The sequence below is a fragment of the Arachis hypogaea genome, chromosome 13 (genome assembly GCF_003086295.3).
Source record: "Arachis hypogaea cultivar Tifrunner chromosome 13, arahy.Tifrunner.gnm2.J5K5, whole genome shotgun sequence".
NCBI classification, from domain to species: Eukaryota; Viridiplantae; Streptophyta; class Magnoliopsida; order Fabales; family Fabaceae; genus Arachis; species Arachis hypogaea.
Window position 1 is genome coordinate 26,781,772 of NC_092048.1, and position 24,291 is coordinate 26,806,062.

At 35.7% G+C, this 24,291-nt stretch overlaps 1 non-coding gene across 1 annotated transcript; it reads right to left on the reverse strand.

Annotated features, from left to right (window-relative positions):
• Window positions 1-12,893: 12,893 nt before the first annotated feature.
• On the reverse strand, window positions 12,894-13,001 carry LOC112738597 (small nucleolar RNA R71). The gene has a single exon (XR_003169548.1). It is a non-coding gene; the product is annotated as a small nucleolar RNA R71 (small nucleolar RNA).
• Window positions 13,002-24,291: the final 11,290 nt, after the last annotated feature.

The window sequence follows — 24,291 nt, forward strand, 5'->3', positions numbered from 1 at the left end:
TTAGGATGCATGAATATGTGGTAAACATAGTTAATGGATAGTTAGATGTGGTATTATGATTACATGGATTGTCTAAAGTTTGGTGGAAAGTTTAGGTTAATTAAGAATTCAGATTTTAGTCCACTTGGCCAAATACAATCCTACCTTGACCCTAACCCCATTACAACCCTCAAAAGACCTCTTGATATGTGTATTTATACATTAAATTTTTGTTGATTGTTAGATGAAGAGAAAGCCTTAGAAAGCAAGATTAGTAGAGAATTGAGAGATCAAAACTTAAACACCTGAGCGATTAGAGTGCATACACTTCCAGTGAGGGTTCGATACTCGATTCTTTGTTCCCGGCTTTCACGAGCTATTTTCTTTTGCAAGTTTACTTGTACCTTATTTTATTATTTGAATTAGTGAGATCCAGTTCATATTTGTTCTTGAAAGATTTATTTACTTTTCACCAAGTAGGTAAAAGCATTTTGCATTTAGCTGCATTCATACAGATAGGTTGCATTTCATACATTCTACCATTCCTCTTCACCCCTTTATAGCTTCTCTTGAGTTTAGCATGAGGACATACTAATGTTTAAGTGTGGGGAGGTTGATAAACTACTATTTTATAGTTTATCTTATGTTTAATTGAGTGATTTCATCAAATCTTTGCACACTTATTCATACTAATTGCATGGTTTTATATTTTCCTTCCTAATCTTGTGCTATGATTGAAAACATGTTTCTTTGGTCTTAAATTTCCTATGTTTAATCATATCTTATTACCATTCGATGCTGTGATATGTTTGTTAAGTAATTTCAAGATTTATAGGGCAGGAATGGCTTAGAGGATGGAAAGGAAGCATGCAAAAAAGGAAGGAATACAAGAAGTTGAAGAAATTACTAAGCTGTCCAGCCTGACCTCTTCGCACTCAAACGGTCATAACTTGAGCTACAGAGGTCCAAATGATGCGGTTCAAGTTGCATTGGAAAGTTAACGTCCGGGGCTTCAAAATGATATATAATTTGCTATAGTGATCGTATAGCTAGGCGACGCAAATGCGTGCTTCACGCGGACACGTCGCAGTGACAAAAATCAGCGTGATAGAATTCGCAATCAGCGATTTCTGGACTGTTTCTGGCCCATTTTTCGGCCTAGAAAACACAGATTAGAGGCTATAAAGTGGGGGAATGCATCCATTCATTCAGGGAACATTCAATATACATAATTTTAGGTTTTAGACGTAGTTTTTAGAGAGAGAGAGGCTCTCTCCTCTCTCTTAGGTTTTAGGAATTAGGATTCCTCTTATTTTATGGTTATTTCTTCAATCACAGGTTCAATGTTCCTTTAATTTACTTTCTAGTTTTATTTATTCTATTACTTTAATTGTTATTTATCTTTTCAATTTGATTTATGAACTTTCCTATGTTAGAATTGAATATTCTATTTAATATTATTTGAGGTATTTCAGATTTATGATTGTTTTATTCTATTTTTGATGCTTTCAATTTAATTTATGATTTATTTTCTCCCTTTGGCTTTGGTTAAGTAATTGGTAACGCTTGAGTTATCAAACTCAGTAGTTGATTAGAAATTAGGATTGCTGATTGATTTGGATCCCTCTAAAGCTAGTCTTTCCATAGGAGTTGACTAGGACTGAGGAATCAAGTTAATTAGTCCACTTGACTTTCCTTTATTTAATAAGGGTTAACTAAGTGGGAGCAAAATTCAATTCTCATCACACCTGATAAGGATAACTAGGATAGGATTTCCGGTTCTCATACCTTGCCAAGAGTTTACTTTATAATTGTTAATTTATTTTTCTTGCCATTTAAATTATTTGTTCCCTATTCCAAAAACCCAAAAACATATCTTTTTCCATAACCAATAATAAATCATACCTCTCTGCAATTCCTTGAGAAGACGACCCGAGGTTTAAATACTTCGGTTATAAATTTTATTGGGTTTTGTTACTTGTGACAACCAAATTTTTGTACGAAAGGATTCTCTGTTGGTTTAGAAGCTATACTTACAACGCGATTATATTTTTATAAAATTCTTTACCGATAGAGAGTCCAGTTCGTCAATTAGCGTCATCATGTAGGAGGATAATTTGGCACGACGCAGACCTCAGGTAAGTGGATCCCAGACACCTTTAGATGTGGATCTGAATGAGCCTCCTTTAAAAGTTATTTTAGTTGGAGTTTGTTGTGACCTCTAGATCATGGGCTCAAATTGTGGAACAACTACTAATGTAATTATCAGGTTAGGCTTCGTATATTATACTATGTGGGTGCAATCCTTTTCCAAATTCTACGTTAATGTGGGATGCTGGTGCATTGGACTATCCTTTTATTCAAAAGAAATAAAATACTGTAGAAATGTAAACAAAATTTTATGAAATTGGCATTTGCTAGAACTAATCAATTCAAAGTAAATATTAAAAACAAATTTGGGAGAACATTGGGACAAGTTCTATAATTTTAATTTAATAGGTGCTCTATACATGAATAGAATGTTACATTAAGAATTTTTTGTGTGCAAATAAGTGAGTCCTAGTTTGTAGGGTTGATAAATATGAACTTGTTAAATTTTCTTTTCTTAGTGAAATTTTTGCTACAAATAATGCCTACCATCATTGTTGCAAAAGTAAATGGTGATACTCCATATATCTTGTCTTAGTTTATATGAGTGATAAATATGAACTTATTAAATACCTTTTTTATAGTGAAATTTTAGCTACAGACAACATTTATCAACATTGTTGTAAAGTAAAAGGTTTTGCTCTATATGTCTTGTCATGACAAATATGACTAGTAACGAGAAAGGAGTTATGACAAGGGCATAATTGTTAGTAGTTTTCGTTGGATTAGAGAGTGATTGAAAGGGTAAAGCTAAAGAGTGAACTTAACCTGTTTGAATCTATTTATTCTCTTTACTATCTGACCGATCATTGAGAATAAGTTATCAATAGAAAAACTAGGACATTTTATAAATCTCTGAATTACAATCATAATTCATTTAATGGTTGGCAATTTTTCGTCACAAATGATTGTGTATTGTAAAAATAACACTTAAGTTATATGAGAGTGAAACTAATTAAAATTCATAAGGTATTGTATGATAGAGTAGAATGTTGGAAGTGAGTATTTTGCGCTTAGTAAGACTGTCAAAATGGGCCAAATTCATTAAGTCAGCCCATTTATCCATTTAAATGGATAACTTTTATTTCTAAAATTAAGTCCATTTAAATTTCAGGTTAAACGAGTTGAGCTCAATTATCCAAAAAAAAAAAAAATGACAGACTAAATGTGCTAGTCTGCTGGCTAAATAGACGGCCCATTTATTTCTTTTGCATTTTTTAAAAAAAGTAGCACTTTTAACTAAAAAATACATTATAGCCCAGCCTAAAAGTGATTTTTTGTCAAAATATATTTTTAAAAAATAAAATAAAAAGGTAAATAGACCAGTCTGTTTAACCCATCAGGCTAATCATAAATGATCCAAATAGAAAAATTATAGCCCGCGAATAAAACGAACTTAAACAGAACAGACCTAAATGAGCTGAAGTAATTTGATTGACAGCTCTAGCACTTAACAATAACACTTAAAAGTTGATCACATTTGAAAACTGTTATTATTCATAGTACATTTTCTAAAGAATATTATCAATACATGCATATTCTGATTCTAGAAGCAATTGTGATATATTCTTATTGTACATTTAGATAGAAGCCTAGTTTGTACTTACTGAAAAGATCAAAGATTTGGTTCAAGCAAAAGAATAATTGCATAATATATATGCGAGTAATGTTTAAAAAATTTGTCTACAAAGATTGAACTAGGGTTTAAAGATCAGGCCAAAAAGTATAGTTAATATAGAAGTGAAAATAATGCTATTTTTAAAAATTATAGATATATATATATAGTATTATTTATTATCTAATTAAAAAAATAATTTTTTTTTTTATATTTACATTAAGGTTATAGTGTGATTCTTATAGAAAGGTTTTATCTTTCTCTACCTTCATATTATAGTTTTTTTTTTAATTTTCTTTTCTGTTTGAAGTTTATCATTGTCACCACAAAGTCAAATCCCATTACTTTGTCTGTAGCTTCTTCAAACTTTTACAAAATTCAAAATTTTGTCTCTCATATAAATGCAAAGTTCTCTGCCTCTTCTCCCCGATGAAAATCTAGTATAATTATTGATATCCAAAATTTTTTTTTCACTGTCTCATTCCTATATTTTTTTTTAAATATTCTTTTTGGTATCAAAATTTTTGAGATTGTTGTGCATCTTGATATAAAAGAGAGAAAAATATTTTAACTATTTAAAAGATTTTTTTATTTTTCAAATAAAATTTTTAAATGAATTTGAACAAGATTTTAATCTTCTTAAAAATAATTTTAGTATGAAAATTATTTTTTGTTACCAATTTAAGTATATTTTAGCTTATGTTATCATTTTATTTTTTTTTATTCTTCTCAATTTGAGATCTAAATTTTCAAGCAAAAGCCTCTTTAATTTGAGATCTAAATTTTTATGGAGAAGTAATTTATACCAATAATTTGCAAACCAAATCTAATCAGATCGAAAGTGAATTTTGTTTATATTCAATTTCAATCTAATTTGATTTTTGTATATTTTTATATTTAATAAAAAAAATTGTATTTCATGACATAAAATAAAGTAGAATCACATGTTTGATTATTGTTTAATATTATTTTCATTAACATGAATATATGTAAAAGTAAACTAATAAGATTTTATAAAGAGTTTAAATGAAAGAATATTGGTTGGAAAAAAAAAGTAGAAGGATCATGTTTAAAGGAGACTAACAAGTAGTTCGTTAGGTTAAAAAAAACAGCCGGTAATAAGCATCGTGCGTTAACGCATGATCTGGAGAAAGGGTACACCCAAAAAACTCAACTTTATCCAAAATCATTGTGTTAAAAAGATAATTTTAACATATATGAAGTTATGGAGATGGTGAATACCATAGATATTAATACAGTTTTCAACCCTAAAGTCAACTCTAAGTCTTCTTTAATATTTTTGGTCCTTAGCACCAAAAGTAAAAAAAAAAATCTTATCAATCCAAAATAAAAAAAAAGGCCTAAAAAAATTGATTAAAATAGGGTCTGGCCCACTCAATCCTACTCAGTCCTAACACCGCTTCATAAACAATATAAAACATAATTGAATGGAGAAGATTCTATATATTAAACTATGTGGTTAATGTAGCGATGACTATTAAAAATTTGTATTAGATCTATTCCTAACTCAAATGAGTTGGGTTCTCATCTCACACAAATCATTAAACAAATAGAATCAACTAAAATTTTTATATGATAATAGAGTTAGTTTTAAGTTTAAGGATCGGTAATTGCATAGCAGAAAAAGGTAATTACTATGGTGATGATATTTTTTTAAGTTTATTTTTTATAAAATTTTGAATTTGTTTATAATTTAGATTTTAATAATAAAATACTATGGTTTTAGTGAAAAAATATATATGTTGTTTTGGTGAATGGAAGAAAAATTTACAATTGGAGAAATCTTGTGGTGATGTCTAGCCAATAATCAACACAAAATAAAAAAATGTGAGCTAGTAGAATATTGGTGGTAAACTCCCAATTTTGGTTATATTGACCAAACTTTTAACTTTCTGGTTCTTAGAGCTATTTGAAGTGCTTATCCTATTCGTCTCAATTCGATAGATATATTAAGATGATTTAGTGTTTCATTTGAGTTTAGATTACGAGCTTGTCAAAACAACCTCTATTTTAAAAGTCATTTTAGTTAGAGTTTGTTGATGATAGTAACAGTAAAGGATAAAAGAGAATAAGAAAGAAAAATAAAAGATGACGGTAGTAGTAGTAGTCTTATATCAGAATAGTGGAGAATATAGTAGAATTTAAAAAATATAAGAATTGAATGATAAATAATTATGAAAGCAGACAAAATTCTAAATTAAAAAAAATAGACAATTCACTGATTGTAATTATTTAAAGATATTAATATATATTAAAAAAATCTTTAAGTATATATAAAGTTGAAACAAGTCCTTTAAAAAAAATAAAAAATGCTATGTGCACATAAAAATCAGTTACTATATCAACTACTACGTAATTATGTATGTTTATAGATATTGATTCACCTAGCTTTTCAACTAAATAATCATCCACCAAAATAATTAAATCTGTCATAGTAAAAAAATCAAACTTGTAATAAATAAATAGCCAAACTTATTTACAGTAATACAATATTTTTTTTATAAAATGCCAAATATGTGTTTTTATATGTGATAGGTGATTTTTGTTTATACGTCACATAATTACTAAAAGAAAACGAAAAATAATTATGTAGATCCACAAAAGTTCATAACACTGACAAATTAAAACTACCTATAAAAAGACAAAATTATTTTGTATCCATAAAAGACGGGTTAAGTTAGATAAAAATACCAAACCCGTAAGGTATAGTTAGTGTAGAAGTGGAAATAATGCTATTTATAAAAATTATAGATATATATAGGGATAAGTACTTTTTTCGTCCCTAAGGTTTGAGGTCAAAATCAAAATCGTCTCCAACCTTTTTTTCTTATTAAAATCATCTCCAACATTACAAAACGTTATAAAATCGTCATTTTCTACTTCAATTATATTTTTTTGACCAAATTACCCTTCATTATTAATAAAAATAATATTAAAAAAAAAAGAGCAAAACCCCACCCCACCCACTCCCCTTCCAGCTTCTCACTCTTCTTCATTTTACCAGGCAGACAGAGCATAGCAAAAGGTAGAAGTAAGAAATTAAATTAACAGCAACATAGCCATTACCTCTTCTCCTTCGCACCTCCTCACTCTCCCTTTCCTCACCACCATCACCACTGCCACCATAGCCAAATCATCATCATGCAATTACTATAATCAGAAGTAATTACTAATTTACTATAATCAGAAGCAATATCACCAATAATAAATTAACAACAACAATTATGAAGGGTGAATCGACAATGGTGAAGCAACAACAAAAGCAAAAATAGAAGCAGAAGTAGAAGCAGAAGGCAGAAAGCAAAAGCAAAAAAGCAGAAGCAACAACAGGGCTCGATGGCGACGGGACCTCACTCCAGCGGCGGCGACGGGACAGGGCTCAGTTTCTTCCTTGGGAGGCGCCGAACACGCGGACAACTGCCACTGATGACGATGTGAGGAGCAGAGCCGCCGTCGGTGATTTCGCAGCGGGGAAGGGAGAAGTGCGTGACTAATCCACCACCATTCCTGATGTCTGTCTTCCCTTGGAATCGAGACGGAGGACAAAGCGGCGAGGGCTTGCAGGGGCAAGTGGCGGCTTCGGGAAGAGGCAAGGAGAACTCGAACAGCGAACAGCGGAGGGTCGGGAGCTGGACGGTAGCGGCGGTGCCTCCATGCAAGCTTGCGACGGCCGGTGGCTGCGGGTTGGACGCAGGGGCGGCGGCGGGTGCACCTCCGAGGCAGCGATGGCATGACCTCCCCCATTCCCCTTCGCCCTTCTTTTTCCCTGCCCCCCACACTCTGCGTGATTCCCCCTTCCCCTTCTCCTTTGTTTTCTTTCTTTTTTTTTTCTTTTTTATTTTATTTTATAATTTGTTTTAATTTTTTAATTATTTTTATTATTTAATAAGGGTAATTTGGTAAAAAAAATAAAATTGAAGTAGAAAAGGACGATTTTATAACATTTTGTAACGTTGAGGATGATTTTAATAACAAAAAAGGTCAAGGACGATTTTGATTTTGACCTCAATCCTTAGGGAAGAAAAAAGTACTTATCCCATATATATAGTATCATTTATTGCCTAATTAAAAAAGAAGATAAAAAATTTTCCCACATTTGTATTAGGTTATTAGTGTGACTCTTATAGAAAGGTTTTACCTTTCTCTATTTTCATATTGTAGTTTTCTTTATTTTTTTTCTCTTTGAAATTTATCATTGTTGCCACAAAACCAAATTCTGTTACTTTGTCTGTGGTGCACGAAATTACAATTACACTTTTGCAATTCCGCACAACTAACCAGCAAGTGCACTGGGTCATCCAAGTAATACCTTACGTGTGTAAGGGTCGATCCCACGGAGATTGTCGGCTTGAAGCAAGCTATGGTTATCTTGTAATTTTTAGTCAGGATATCAGTAATGATTCTTAGTTTTAATTGTAAAAAGTAAAAGAACATGAAATAAATACTTGTTATGCAGTAATGGAGAACATGTTGAGGTTTTGGAGATGCTCTGTCTTCTGAATCTCTGCTTTCCTACTATCTTCTTCTTCACACACGCAAGGCTCCTTCCATGGCAAGCTGTATGTTGGTGGATCACCATTGTCAATGGCTACCATCCATCCTCTCAGTGAAAATGGTCTAAATGCGCTGTCACCGCACGACTAATCATCTGTCGGTTCTCACTTATGTTGGAATAGGATCCATTGATCCTTTTGCGTCTGTCACTATGCCCAGCACTCGTGAGTTTGAAGCTCGTCACAGTCATCCCTTCCCAGATCTTACTCGGAATATCACAGACAAGGTTTAGACTTTCCGGATCTCAGGAATGGCCGCCAATAATTCTAGCCTATACCACAAAGGTTCTAATCTTAGATTAGAAACCCAAGAGATATGCACTCAAGCTATTGCAGATAGAATGGAGGTGGTTGTCAGGAACGCGTTCATAGGTGAGAATAATGATGAGTGTCACGGATCATCACAATCATTAGGTTGAAGTGTGATGAGCGGATAATTTATACGCTTTTTGGCATTGTTTTTACATAGTTTTTAGTATGATTTAATTAGTTTTTAATATATTTTTATTAGTTTTTAAATAAAAATCACATTTCAGGACTCTACTATGAGTTTGTGTGTTTTTCTGTGATTTCAGATAATTTCTGGCTGAAATTGAGGGACTTGAGCAAAAATCTGATTCAGAGGCTGAAGGAGGACTGCAGATGCTGTTGGATTCTGACCTCCCTACACTCAAAGTGGATTTTCTGGAGCTACAGAAGTCCAAATGATGCGCTCTCAATTGCGTTGGAAAGTAGACATCTAGGGCTTTCCAGAAATATATAATAGTCCATACGTTGCCCAAGTATAGACGACGCAAACTGGCGTTCAACGCCAGCTTTCTGCCATATTCTGGCGTTAAACGCCAGAAACAAGTTGCAAAGCAGAGTTAAACGCCAGAAACAAGTTACAAACTAGCATTTAACTCCAAGGAAGACCTCTACACATGAAAGCTTCAATGCTCAGCCCAAGCACACACCAAGTGGGCCCGAAAGTGGATTTCTGCATCATTTACTTATCTCTGTAAACCCTAGTAACTAGTTTAGTATAAATAGGACTTTTTACTATTGTGTTTACATCTTTTGATCATTTTTAGATCTCTAGACCTCCATGGGAGGCTCGCCACTCGGCCATGTCTACCCTATTTTCGCTTATGTATTTTCAACGGTAGAGTTTCTACACACCATAGATTAAGGTGTGGAGCTCTGCTGTTCCTCATGAATTAATGCAAAGTACTATTGTTTTTCTATTCAATTCAAGCCTATTTCTTCTCTAAGATATTCATTTGCACACAAGAACATGATGAATGTGATGATCATGTGATGCTCATCACCATTCTCACTTATGAATGCGTGCCTAACAACCACTTCCGTTCTACATGCAAACAAGCTTGAATGCGTATCTCTTAGCCTTCTGATCTATGATCAGAGTCTTCGTGGTATAGGCTAGAATTATTGGTGGCCATTCTTGAGATCCGAAAAGTCTAAACCTTGTCTGTGGTATTCCGAGTAGGATCTGGGAAGGGATGGCTGTGACGAGCTTCAAACTCGCGAGTGGTGGGCGTAGTGACAGACACAAAAGGATTATTGAATCCTATTCCAGTATGATCGAGAACCGACAGATGATTAGCCGTGCGGTGACATCGCATTTGGACCATTTTCACTGAGAGGACGGGATGTAGCCATTGACAACGGTGATGCCCAACATACAGCTTGCCATAGAAAGGAGTATGAAGGATTGGATGAAGGCAGTAGGAAAGCAGAGGTTCAGAAGGAACAAAAGCATCCGCTTATCTGAAATTCTCACCAATGAATTACATAAGTATCTCTATCTTTATTTTACGTTTTATTTATATTTTAATTATTAAAACTCCATAACCATTTGAATCCGCCTGAATGAGATTTACAAGGTGACCATAGCTTGCTTCAAGCCGACAATCTCTGTGGGATCGACCCTTACTCACGTAAGGTTTATTACTTGGCGACCCAGTGCACTTGCTGGTTAGTTGTGCGAGATTGTGAAGAAGAACTAAGATTAAGAATGTGTGTATTAAGTTTTTAGCGCCGTTACCAAGGAATGAACGATCACAATTTCGTGCACCAAGTTTTTGGCGCCGTTGCCGGGGATTGTTCGAGTTTGGACAACTGACGGTTCATCTTGTTGCTCAGATTAGGTAAATTTTATTTTAATTTTAAGCTTTTTGTTTTTATTATTTTTATTTTTATTTTCGAAAAAAATTTTCAAAATTTTTTTTTAAATTATTCTATGTTCTTCAGAATTTTTAAGAATGAATTCTAGAGTTTCATGAGATATGTTGAGTCCTAGCTGGCTGTTAAGCCATGTCTAATCTTTTGGACCAAGGTTTCAACTATCCTGAGAAGAGCTTCTTTGTCTTTCTCAGCAATTCAGTTGTTGTATGCTTGATTTGTATGCTAAAGCTTGGCTAGCCGTTGGCCATGTCTATTGTCTAGTATTTTGAACCGGAGCTTTCACTGAAAGCTTGGCTGGCTAGTAAGCCTTGTCTAATTCCTGGACTGGAGCTTTAGACTAACATTGCATGATTCCTGGAATTCTCATTAGAAATTTTGAAATCCTTATTTTTCTTTTTCCAATTAATTTTCGAAAAATCCAAAAAAAAATAATAAAATCATAAAAAATCAAAAATAATTTTGTGTTTCTTGTTTGAGTATAGTGTCAATTCTTAAAGTTTGCTGTCAATTGCATGTTTTTATAATTTTCTTTAATTTTCGAAAACTCATCATATGTTCTTCATGATCTTCAAGTTGTTCTTGATGATCTCCTTTGTTTGATCTTTGCATTTTTATGTTTTGTGTCTTTTCTTGTTTTTCATATGCATTTTCAATTTGTTAGTGTCTAAACATTGAAAATTTCTAAGTTTGGTGTCTTGCATATTTTTCTTTTCTTAAAAATTTTTCAAAAATATGTTCTTGGTGTTCATCTTGACATTCAAAGTGTTCTTGGTGTTCATCTTGACATTCAAAGTGTTCTTGCATGCATTAGTTGTTTTGATTCATAAATTTTATGTTTTGTTTCATTTTTGCTGTTTAATGAAAAAAAAAAAGAAAAACAACAAAATGATATCTTTTTCTCTTTCTTTATAAAAAAATTCAAAAATAAAAAAAAATATCTTTCCCTTATTTTCTCATAAATTTTCAAAAATTTGAGTTGACTTTTTCAAAACTTTTAAAATTTAGTTGTTTCTTATGAGTCAAGTCAAATTTTCAATTTAAAAATTCTATCTTTTTCAAATCTTTTTCAAAAATCAAATCTTTTTCATTTTTCTTTCATAATTTCGAAATTTTCAAAATTTATTTTCAAAATCTTTTTCTTATTTCTATTTCATATTTTCAAAATTAATGCTAACAATTAATGTGATTGATTCAAAAATTTTAAGTTTGTTACTTACCTAGTAAGAAAGGTTCAATCTTTAAATTTTAAAATCATATCTTTTTGTTTCTTGTTAGTCAAGTAATCAACTTTAATTTTCAAAATCAAATATTTTTAAATTTATTTTTCAAATCTTTTTCAAAATCAATTTCAAAATCTTTTCTAACTTCTTATTTAACTTCTTATCTTTTCAAAATTGATTTTCAAATCTTTTTTTTCAATTAATCTTATCTTGTTTGATTCTTATCTTTTTCAAAATTACCTAACTAATTCTCTCTCTCTAATTTTCGAAAATCACTAACCTCTTTTTCAAAATTCCTTTTTAATTAACTAATTGTTTTAAATTTTAATTTAATTTAATTTCATTTTTCTTTTTAAAATTTTCAAATTTTAACTTTAATTTTAAATTAAAAACAAAAATATTTTTATTTTATTTTATTTTCGAATTCTTCCCTCTCACATCTCCTTCTAATTATTTATTTATCTACTGACACTTCTCTTCTACTCAAAAATTCGAACCCACTCTTATCCTCTGTGTTCAAATTTTTATCTTTTCCTTCTTCTTTTTTTCTCTTCTTATACTCACATAAGGAATCTCTATACTGTGACATAGAGGATTCCATATTTTCTTTTCTATTCTCTTCTTTTTCATATGAGCAGGAACAAGGATAAGAACATTCTTGTTGAAACTGATCCTGAACCTGAAAGGACTTTGAAGAGGAAGCTAAGGGAAGCTAAAGCACAACTCTCTAGAGAAAATCTGACAGAAATTTTCAAAAAAGAAGGAGACATGGCCGAAAATAATAATAATGGTGGAGATGCAAGGAAGATGCTTGGTGACTTTACTGCACCAAATTCCAACTTCCATGGAAGAAGCATCTCAATCCCTGCCATTGGAGCAAATAATTTTGAGCTAAAGCCTCAATTAGTTTCTCTGATGCAACAGAATTGCAAGTTTCATGGACTTCCATTAGAAGATCCTTTTCAGTTCTTAACTGAATTCTTGCAAATCTGTGATACTGTTAAGACCAATGGGGTTCATCCCGAGGTCTACAGGCTTATGCTTTTCCCATTTGCTGTAAGAGACAGAGCTAGAGTATGGTTGGACTCTCAACCTAAAGATAGCCTGAACTCTTGGGACAAGCTGGTCACGACTTTCTTAGCCAAGTTCTTTCCTCCTCAAAAGCTTAGCAAGCTTAGAGTGGATGTTCAAACTTTCAAACAGAAAGAAGGTGAATTCCTCTATGAAGCTTGGGAGAGATACAAGCAACTGACCAAAAAGTATCCTTTTGACATGCTTTCAGAATGGACCATCTTGGATATATTCTATGATGGTCTGTCTGAATTATCTAAGATGTCATTGGACCATTCTGCAGGTGGATCCATTCACCTAAAGAAAATGCCTGCAGAAGCTTAGGAACTCATTGACATGGTTGCAAATAACCAGTTCATGTACACTTTTGAAAGGAATCATGTGAGTAATGGGACGCCTCAGAGGAAGGGAGTTCTTAAAATTGATACTCTGAATGCCATATTGGCTCAGAACAAAATATTGACTCAGCAAGTCAATATAATTTCTCAGAGTCTGAATGGATTGCAAGCTGCATCCAACAGTACTAAAGAGGCATCTTCTGAAGAAGAAGCTTATGATCTAGAGAACCCTGCAATAGTAGAGGTGAATTACATGGGTGAACCCTATGAAAACACCTATAATCCCTCATGGAGAAATCATCCAAATTTCTCATGGAAGGATCAACAAAAGCCTCAATAAGGCTTTAATAATGGTGGAAGAAACAGGTTTAGCAATAGCAAGCCTTTTCCATCATCCACTCAACAGCAGACAGAGAATTCTGAGCAGAGTCTATCTAGCTTAGCAAATATAGTCTCTGATCTATCTAAGGCCACTCTAAGTTTCATGAATGAAACAAGGTCCTCCATTATAAATTTGGAGGCACAAGTGGGTCAGCTGAGTAAAAGAGTCACTGAAACTCCTCCTAGTACTCTCCCAAGCAATACAGAAGAGAATCCAAAAAGAGAGTGCAAGGCCATTACCTTACTTGGTGTGGCCGAACCCAGAGAGGAGGAGAAGGACGTGAATCCTAGTGAGGAAGACCTCCTGGGACGTTCATTGACCAATAAGGAGTTTCCCTTTGAGGAACCAAAGGAATCTGAGGCTCAACTAGAGACCATAGAGATTCCATTGAACCTCTTTTTACCATTCATGAGCTCTGATGACTATTCTTCCTCTGAAGAGGATGAAGACATCAGTGAAGAGCAGGTTGCTAAATATCTAGGAGCCATCATGAAGTTGAATGCCAGTTTATTTGGTAATGATACTTGGGAGGATGAACCCCCCTTGTTCTCCAATGAACTCAGTGCATTGATAAGGCAGACATTGCCTCAGAAGAAATCGGATCCCGAAAAGTTCTTCATACCTTGTACCATAGGCACCATGACCTTTGAGAAGGTTCTGTGTGATCTTGGATCAGAGATAAACCTCATGCCACTCTCTGTAATGGAGAAAATGGGAATCTATGAGGTACAAGCTGCAAGAATCTCATTAGAGATGGCAGACAAATCAATGAAACAGGCTTATGGATTAGTAGAGGACTTGTTAGTAAAGGTTGAAGGCCTTTACATCCCTGCTGATTTCATAATCCTAGACACTAGGAAGGATGAGGATGAATCCATCATCCTTGGAAGACCCTTCCTAGCCACAGTAAAAGCTGTGATTGATGTGGACAGAGGAGAGTTGGTCCTTCAACTAAATGAGGACAACCTTGTGTTTAAAACTCAAGGATCTCCTTCTGTAACCATGGAGAGGAAGCATGAAAAGCTTTTCTCACTGCAGAGTCAACCAAAGCCCCACAGTCAAACTCTAAGTTTGGTGTTGGGAGGTCCTAACAATGCTCTGAACATCTGTGAGGCTCCATGAGAGCTCACTGTCAAGCTATTGACTTTAAAGAAGCGCTTGTTAGGGGCAACCTAATGTTATTTAATTATATCTATTTATTTTCTATTGTTATTTTATGTTTTTTTTAGGTTGATGATCATGTGAAGTCACAAAAACTACTGAAGAATAAAAAATAGAATGAAAAACAGCATTAAAAACAGCTCACCCTGGAAGAAGAACTTACTAGCGTTTAAACACCAGTAAGAAGCATCAAACTGGCGTTTAACGCCAAGAAGAAGCATCAAGCTAGCATTAAATGCCAGAAACAAGCACCAGACTGGTGTTTAACGCCAGAACAGAGCATGGAATTGGCGTTAAATGCCAGAAACAAGCAGCAAGCTGGCGTTTTAACGCCAGACATGCATTCTAAGGGCATTTTACATGCCTAAATGGAGCAGGGATGTTAAGTCCTTGACCCCTCTGGATTTGTGGACTCCACAGGATCCCCACCTACCCCACCTCCTTTTCTCTCCTCTTCACACATTTTCATAACTCTCTTTCCCGAATATCCTTCACCAATCACCTCCATACCTTTTCCCTAAATACCCTTAACCACTCACATCCATCCACTCTTCCCCATAAACCCCACCTACCTCCAAAATTCAAAATCATTTCCCTCCCAAACCCAACCCTAATGGCCAAAACCTACCCTCCACCCCACCCCTATATAAACCCCTCAACACTACTCCATTTTCACACATTACAACCACCACTTCTCCCCCTTGGCCGAATACACTCTCTCCCTCCATTTCCTCCATTTTCTTCTTCTTCTACTATTTTCTTTCTTCTTTTGCTTGAGGACGAGCAAACATTTTAAGTTTGATGTGGTAAAAGCATTGCTTTTTGTTTTTCCATAACCATCAATGGCACCTAAGGCCAGAGAAACCTCAAGAAAGAGGAAAGGGAAAGCAATTGCCTCCACCTCTGAGTCATGGGAGATGGAGAGATTCATCTCAAAGGTCCATCAAGACCACTTCTATGAAGTTATGGCCAAGAAAAATGTGATCCCTGAGGTCCCTTTTAAGCTCAAAAAGAGCGAATATCCGGAGATCCGACAAGAGATTAGAAGAAGAGGATGGGAAGTTCTCTTTAATCCTATTCAACAAGTAGGGATCTTAATGGTTCAAGAGTTCTATGCAAACGCATGGATCACTAGGAACCATGATCAAAGTAGGAACCTGAATCCAAAGAATTGGCTTACAATGGTTCGGGGGAAATACTAAGATTTCAGTCCGGAAAATGTAAGGTTGGCGTTCAACTTGCTAATTAGGGGTGCACATGGGCCGGGTGAAGCCGGGTTTGATGTGACCCAGACCCGACCTAAAACATACACCGGGTCTATTTATTAGACCCAAACCCGACCCTAGACCCGATGAAACCAATACACTTTCAGGCCACAATTATACCGGGTGAAAATCGGGCCGTTAACATTACATTACGTTGATACCTTCTTGTAAGCTAGCATGTAAAAATATTCAAATTTCTAAGACTCCAACCATTATTTAACATGATAAAATTCACTTAGAAAAATATAACAAGAACCAACCCTTCTTTAAAATTAAAGCATAACCACAATCAATACTAAAGCAAAACCACAATCAATATTAATATTGTCTAATAATACCAAATATTTAAATCAATACAAATAACACAATATTATGTATGAGTCTAAAGTCTTATGCATTCTAAACATAAAACATTAACTTATAGTCTTATAATGACTAATAACACAAAATATTAAGGTTTACAATACTTAAATTCCACATAAGAATAGTCATGATCCATCACTAATAATACAAAATATTAATTGTGTATGATGACCGGGCCACCGGGCCGACTTCGGGTGACCCGAGCTATGGCCTGGACCCGACCCAAAATAATGACCGGGTCTATTTTTGAGACCCTTACCCGGCCCTAAACCTGATGAAATCACACCAAATTAGCCTCTAAAGTGTTCGGAACCGGGCCGGACCTTCGGGTCGGGCCGGGTCTGTGCATCCCTATTGCCAATGATGCAAGAAAAGGCACGCCCCTACACTAGAAGGGTCAACTTTGATCAAAGGTTGGACCAAGTCCTCATGGACATATGTGTGGAAGGAGCTCAATGGAAATTTAACTCAAGAGGCAAGCCAGTTCAATTGAGAAGACCGGACCTTAAGCCTGTAGCTAGAGGATGGTTGGAGTTCATCCAACGCTCAATTATTCCTACTAGCAACCGGTCTGAAGTTACTGTAGACCGGGCCATCATGATCCATAGTATCATGATTGGGGAGGAAGTGAAAGTTCATGAGATTATACCTCAAGAACTCTACAAGGTGGCTGACAAGTCCTCCAATTTGGCAAGATTAGCCTTTCCTCACCTCATTTGCCACCTTTGCAATTCGGCTGGAATTGACATAGAGGGAGACATCCTCATTGAAGAGGACAAGCCCATCACTAAGAAAAGGATGGAGCAAACAAGAAATCATGGACCTCAACAAGAGCATGAGGAAATTCCTCACCATGAAATCCCTGAGATGCCTCAAGGGATGCACTTCCCTCCACAAAACTATTGGGAGCAAATCAACACCTCCCTAGGAGAATTAAGTTCCAACATGGGACAACTAAGGATGGAATACCAAGAGCACTCCATCATTCTCCATGAGATTAGAGAAGATCAAAGAGCTATGAGGGAGGAGCAACAAAGACAAGGAAGAGACATAGAGGAGCTCAAGAGCACCATTGGTTCTTCAAGAAGAAGAAGACGCCACCCTCACTAAGGTGGACCCGTTCCTTAATCTCCTTATTCTTATTTTTCCGTTTTTTGTTTACTATGCTTTATGTTTATGTTTGTATCTTATTACATGATCATTAGTATTTAAATGTCTATGTCTTAAAGCTATGAATGTCCTATGAATCCATCACCTTTCTTAAATGAAAAATGCTTTAATTACAAAAGAACAAGAAGTACATGAATTTTGAATACATCCTTGAAATTAGTTTAATTATTTTGATGTGGTGACAATACTTTTTGTTTTCTGAATGAATGCTTGAACAGTGCATATGTCTTTTGATATTGTTGTTTATGAATGTTAAATATGTTGGCTCTTGAAGAATTATGAAAAAGGAGAAATGTTAATTGATAATCTGAAAAATCATAAAATTGATTCTTGAAGCAAGAAAAAGCAGTGAATACAAAAGCTTGCAAAAAAAAAAGAAAAGAAAAATGGCAAAAAAAAAAGAGAAAGAAAAAGAAAAAGCAAGCAGAAAAAGCCAAAAGCTCTTTAAACCAAAAGGCAAGAGCAAAAAGCCAATAGCCCTTAAAACCAAAAGGCAAGGGTAAAGAGGATCCAAGGCTTTGAGTATCAGTGGATAGGAGGGCCTAAAGGAATAAAATCCTGGCCTAAGCGGCTAAACCAAGCTGTCCCTAACCATGTGCTTGTGGCGTGAAGGTGTCAAGTGAAAACTTGAGACTGAGCGGTTAAAGTCGAGGTCCAAAGCAAAAACAGAGTGTGCTTAAGAACCCTGGACACCTCTAATTGGGGACTCTAGTAAAGCTGAGTCACAATCTGAAAAGGTTCACCCAGTTATGTGTCTGTGGCATTTATGTATCCGGTGGTAATACTGGAAAACAAAGTGCTTAGGGCCATGGCCAAGACTCATAAAGTAGCTGTGTTCAAGAATCAACATACTGAACTAGGAGAATCAATAACACTATGTAAATTCTAAGTTCATATAGATGCCAATCATTCTGAACTTCAATGGATTAAGTGAGATGCCAAAACTATTCAAAGGCAAAAAGCTACTAGTCCCGCTCATCTAATTGGAGCTAAGTTTCATTGATATTTTGGAGTTTATAGTATATCCTCTTCTTCTTATCCTATTTGATTTTCAGTTTCTTGGAGACAAGCAACAATTTAAGTTTGGTGCTGTGATAAACGGATAATTTATACGCTTTTTGGCATTGTTTTTACATAGTTTTTAGTATGATTTAATTAGTTTTTAATATATTTTTATTAGTTTTTAAATAAAAATCATATTTCTGGACTCTACTATGAGTTTGTGTGTTTTTCTGTGATTTCAGGTAATTTCTGGCTGAAATTGAGGGACTTAAGCAAAAATCTGATTCAGAGGCTGAAGAAGGACTGCAGATGCTGTTGGATTCTGACCTCCCTACACTCAAAGTGAATTTTCTGGAGCTACAGAAGTCCAAATGATGCGCTCTAAATTGCGTTGGAAAGTAGCCATCCAGGGCTTTTCAGCAATATATAATAGTCTATACTTTGCTTAAGTCTAGACGACGCAAACTGGCGTTCAACGCCAGCTTTCTGCCCTATTCTGGCGTTAAACGCCAGAAACAAGTTGCAAAGCAGAGTGAAACGCCAGAAACAAGTTACAAACTGGCGTTTAACTCCAAGGAAGACCTCTACACATGAAAGCTTCAATGCTCAGCCCAAGCACACACCAAGTGGTCTCGGAAGTGGATTTCTGCATCATTTACTTATCTCTGTAAGCCCTAGTAACTAGTTTAGTATAAATAGGACTTTTTACTATTGTATTTACATATTTTGATCATTTTTAGATCTCTAGACCTCCATGGGAGGCTGTCCACTCGGCCATGTCTACCCTATTTTTGCTTATGTATTTTCAACGGTAGAGTTTCTACACACCATAGATTAAGGTGTGGAGCTCTGCTGTTCCTCATGAATTAATGCAAAGTACTATTGTTTTTCTATTCAATTCAAGCCTATTTCTTCTCTAAGATATTCATTCGCACACAAAAACATGATGAATGTGATGATTATGTGACGCTCATCACCATTCTCACTTATGAACGCGTGCCTGACAACCACTTCCGTTCTACATGCAAACAAGCTTGAATGCGTATCTCTTAGCCTTCTGATCTATGATCAGAGTCTTCGTGGTATAGGCTAGAATTATTGGTGGCCATTCTTGAGATCCAGAAAGTTTAAACCTTGTCTGTGGTATTCCGAGTAGGATCTGGGAAGGGATGGCTGTGACGAGCTTTAAACTCGCGAGTGCTGGACGTAGTGACAGACGCAAAAGGATTACTGAATCCTATTCCAGCATGATCGAGAACCGACAGATGATTAGTCGTGCGGTGACAGCGCATTTGGACCATTTTCACTGAGAGGACGGGATGTAGCCATTAACAACGGTGATGCCCAACATACAGCTTGTCATAGAAAGGAGTATGAAGGATTGGATGAAGGCAGTAGGAAAGCAGAGGTTCAGAAGGAACAAAAGCATCTCTATACGCTAATCTGAAATTCTCACCAATGAATTACATAAGTATCTCTATCTTTATTTTACGTTTTATTTATATTTTAATTATTAAAACTCTATAACCATTTGAATCTGCCTGACTGAGATTTACAAGGTGACCATAGCTTGCTTCAAGCTGACAATCTCCGTGGGATCAACCCTTACTCACGTAAGGTTTATTACTTGGACGACCCAGTGCACTTGCTGGTTAGTTGTGCGAGATTGTGAAGAAGAAATAAGATTAAGAACGTGTGTATTAAGTTTTTAGCGCCGTTACCAAGGAATGAACGATCACGATTTCATTGTCCAAACACGAACAATCCCTGGCAACAGCGCCAAAAATTTGGTGCACGAAATCGTGATTGTTCATTCTTTGGTAACGGTGCCAAAAACTTAATACGCACGTTCATAATCTTAGTTCTTTTTCACAACTTCACACAACTAACCAGCAAGTGCACTGGGTCATCCAAGTAATAAACCTCACGTGAGTAAGGGTCGATCCTACGGAGATTCTCGGCTTGTAGCAAGCCATGGTCACCTTGTAAATCTCAGTCAGGCAGATTCAAATGGTTATGGAGATTTGATAGTTAAAATATATTTAAAATATAAAATGGGATAGAGATACTTATGCAATTCATCGGTGAGAATTTCAGATAAGCGTATGGAGATGCTTTTGTTCCTTCTGACCTCTGCTTTCCTACTGTCTTCATCCAATCATTCATACTCCTTTCCATGGCAAGCTGTATGTTGGGCATCACCGTTGTGAATGGCTACATCCCGTCCTCTCGGTGAAAATGGTCCAAATGCGCTGTCACCGCATGGCTAATCATCTGTCGGTTCTCGATCATGCTGGAATAGCATCCAGTGATCCTTTTGCGTCTGTCACTACGCCCACCACTCGCGAGTTTGAAGCTCGTCACAGCCATCCCTTCCCAGATCCTACTCGGAATACCACAGACAAGGTTTAGACTTTCCGGATCTCAAGAATGGCCGCCAATAATTCTAGCCTATACCACGAAGACTCTGATTGGAGATCAGGAGGCTAAGAGATATGCTTTCAAGCTTGCTTTCATGTAGAACGGAAGTGTTTGTCAGGCACGCGTTCATAAGTGAGAATGGTGATGAGCGTCACATAATCATCACATTCATCATGTTCTTGTGTGCGAATGAATATCTTAGAGAAGAAATAGGCTTGAGTTGAATAGAAAAATAATGGTACTTTGCATTAACTCATGAGGAACAGCAGAGCTCCACACCTTAATCTATGGTGTGTAGAAACTCTACCGTTGAAAATACATAAGCGAAAATAGGGTAGACAAGGCCAAGTGGCCAGCCTCCCATGGAGGTCTAGAGATCTAAAAATGATCAAAAGATGTAAATACAATAGTAAAAAGTCCTATTTATACTAAACTAGTTACTAGGGTTTACAGAGATAAGTAAATGATGCAGAAATCTACTTCCGGGCCCACTTGGTGTGTGCTTGTGCTGAGCATTGAAGCTTTCATGTGTAGAGGTCTTCCTTGGAGTTAAACGCCAGTTTGTAACTTGTTTCTGGCGTTTAACTCTGCTTTGCAACTTGTTTCTGGCGTTTAACGCCAGAATAGGGCAGAAAGCTGGCGTTGAACGCCAGTTTGAGTCGTCTAGACTTGGACAAAGTATGGACTATTATATATTACTGGAAAGCCCTGGATGTCTACTTTCCAACCCAATTGAGAGCGCGCCATTTGGACTCCTGTAGCTCCAGAAAATACACTTTGAGTGCAGGGAGATCAGAATCCAACAGCATCTGCAGTCCTTCTTCAGCCTCTGAATCAGATTTTTGCTCTAGTCCCTCAATTTCAGCCAGAAATTACCTGAAATCACAGAAAAACACACAAACTCATAGTAAAGTCCAGAAATGTAATTTTTATTTAAAAACTAATAAAAATATATCAAAAACTAATTAAATCATACTAAAAACTAGGTAAAAACAATGCCAAAAAGCGTATAAATTATCCGCTCATCAAAGTGCGAGTGAATATCTTAGAATAGAAACAAGCGTGATAGAATGGAAAATAGTAGTAATTGCATTAATTCATCGAGACACAGCAGAGCTCCTCACCCCCAACCATGGAGTTTAGAGACTCATACCGTCAAAGATACAATATGAAACGTGTAAAGTGTCATCAGGTCCATAGTAAGTCTCTAAAAGTTGTTTTTATACTAAACTAGTAGCTAGGGTTACAGAAAATAAGTAACTAAGCGCAGATAGTGCAGAAATCCACTTCCGGGGCCCACTTGGTGTGTGCTTGGACTGATCATTGAGCTTTACACGTGTAGAGGCTTCTCTTGGAGTTAAACGCCAGGTTGTAGCCTGTTTCTGGCGTTTAACTCTGGTTTGCAACCTGTTTCTGGCGTTTAACGCCAGAATAGGGTAAAGACTTGGCGTTAAATGTCAATTTGCGTCGTCAAAACTTGGGCAAAGTATGGACTATTATATATTGCTGGAAAGCTCTGGATGTCTACTTTCCAACGTAACTAAGGGTGAGCCAATTGGTCTTCTATAGCTCCAAAAAATCCATTTCGAGTGCAGGGAGGTCAGAATCCAACAACATCTGCAGTCCTTTTTTCAGTCTCTGAATCAGATTTTTGCTCAGGTCCCTCAATTTCTGCCAGAAAATACCTAAAATCACATAAAAACACACAAACTCATAGTAAAGTCCAGAAATGTGAATTTTGAATAAAAACTAATAAAAATATACTAAAAAGTAATTAAAACATGCTGAAAACTACTTAAAAACAATGCCAAAAAGCGTATAAATTATCCGCTCATCACAACACCAAACTTAAATTGTTGCTTGTCCCCAAGCAACTAAAAATCAAATAGGATAAAAAGAAGATAATATACTATAAATTCCAAAATATCAATGAAACTTAGTTCCAATTAAATGAGCGGGACTAGTAGCTTTTTGCCTCTAAAAAGTTTTGGCATCTCACTTTATCCTTTAAAGCTCAGAATGACTGGCATCTATAGGAACTCAGAATTTAGATAGTGTTATTGATTCTCCTAGTTCAGTATGTTGATTCTTGAACACAGCTACTTTATGAGTCTTGGCCGTGGCCCTAAGCACTTTGTTTTCTAGTATTATCACCGGATACATAAATGCCACATACACATAACTGGGTGAACCTTTTCAGATTGTGACTCAGCTTTGCTAAAGTCCCCAATTAGAGGTGTCCAGAGATCTTAAGCACACTCTTTTTGCTTTGGACCTCGACTTTAACCGCTCAGTCTCAAGCTTTTCACTTGACACCTTCACGCCACAAGCACATGGTTAGGGACAGCTTGGTTTAGCCGCTTAGGCCATGATTTTATTCCTTCGGGCCCTCCTATCCATTAATGCTCAAAGCCTTAGATCCTTTTTACCCTTGCCTTTTGGTTTAAAGGGTTATTGGCTTTTTGCTCTTGCCTTTTGGTTTAAAGAGCTATTGGCTTTTTCTGCTTGCTTTTTCTTTTTCTTTCTTTTTTTTCTTTTCGCCCTTTTTTTTGCAAGCTTTGTTATTCATTGCTTTTTCTTGCTTCAAGAATCAATTTTATGATTTTTCAGATTATCAGATAATATTTCTCTTTTTTCATCATTCTTTCAAGAGCCAGCAAATTTAACATTCATAAACAACAAATTCAAAAATATGCACTGTTCAAGCATTCATTCAGAAAACAAAAAGTATTGTCACCACATCAATATAATTAAACTAATTTCAAGGATGAATTCGAAATCATGTACTTCTTGTTCTTTTGTGATTAAAACATTTTTCATTTAAGAAGGGTGATGGATTCATAGGATATTCATAGCTTTAAGGCATTGACACTAGACACTAATGATCATGTAATAAAGACACAAACATAAATAAGCATAAAGCATAGAGAACAAAAACAGAAAAATAAATAGACAAGGAGATTAAGGAACGGGTCCACCTTAGTGAGGGTGGCGTCTTCTTCCTCTTGAAGAACCAATGGTGCTCTTGAGCTCCTCTATGTCTCTTCCTTGCCTTTGTTGCTCCTCCCTCATAGCTCTTTGATCTTCTCTAATTTCATGGAGAATGATGGAGTGCTCTTGGTGCTCCACCCTTAGTTGTCCCAAGTTGGAACTTAATTCTCTTAGAGAGGTGTTAATTTGCTCCCAATAGTTTTGTGGAGGAAAGTGCATCCCTTGAGGCATCTCAGGGATTTAATGATGAGGAATTTCCTCATGCTCTTGTTGAGCTCCATCCTTTTTCTAGTGATGGGCTTTTGAGATGAATCTCTCCATCTCCCATGACTCGGAGGTGGAAGCAATTGCCTTTTCTTTCCTCTTTTTAGAGGTTTCTCCGGTCTTAGGTGCCATAAATGGTT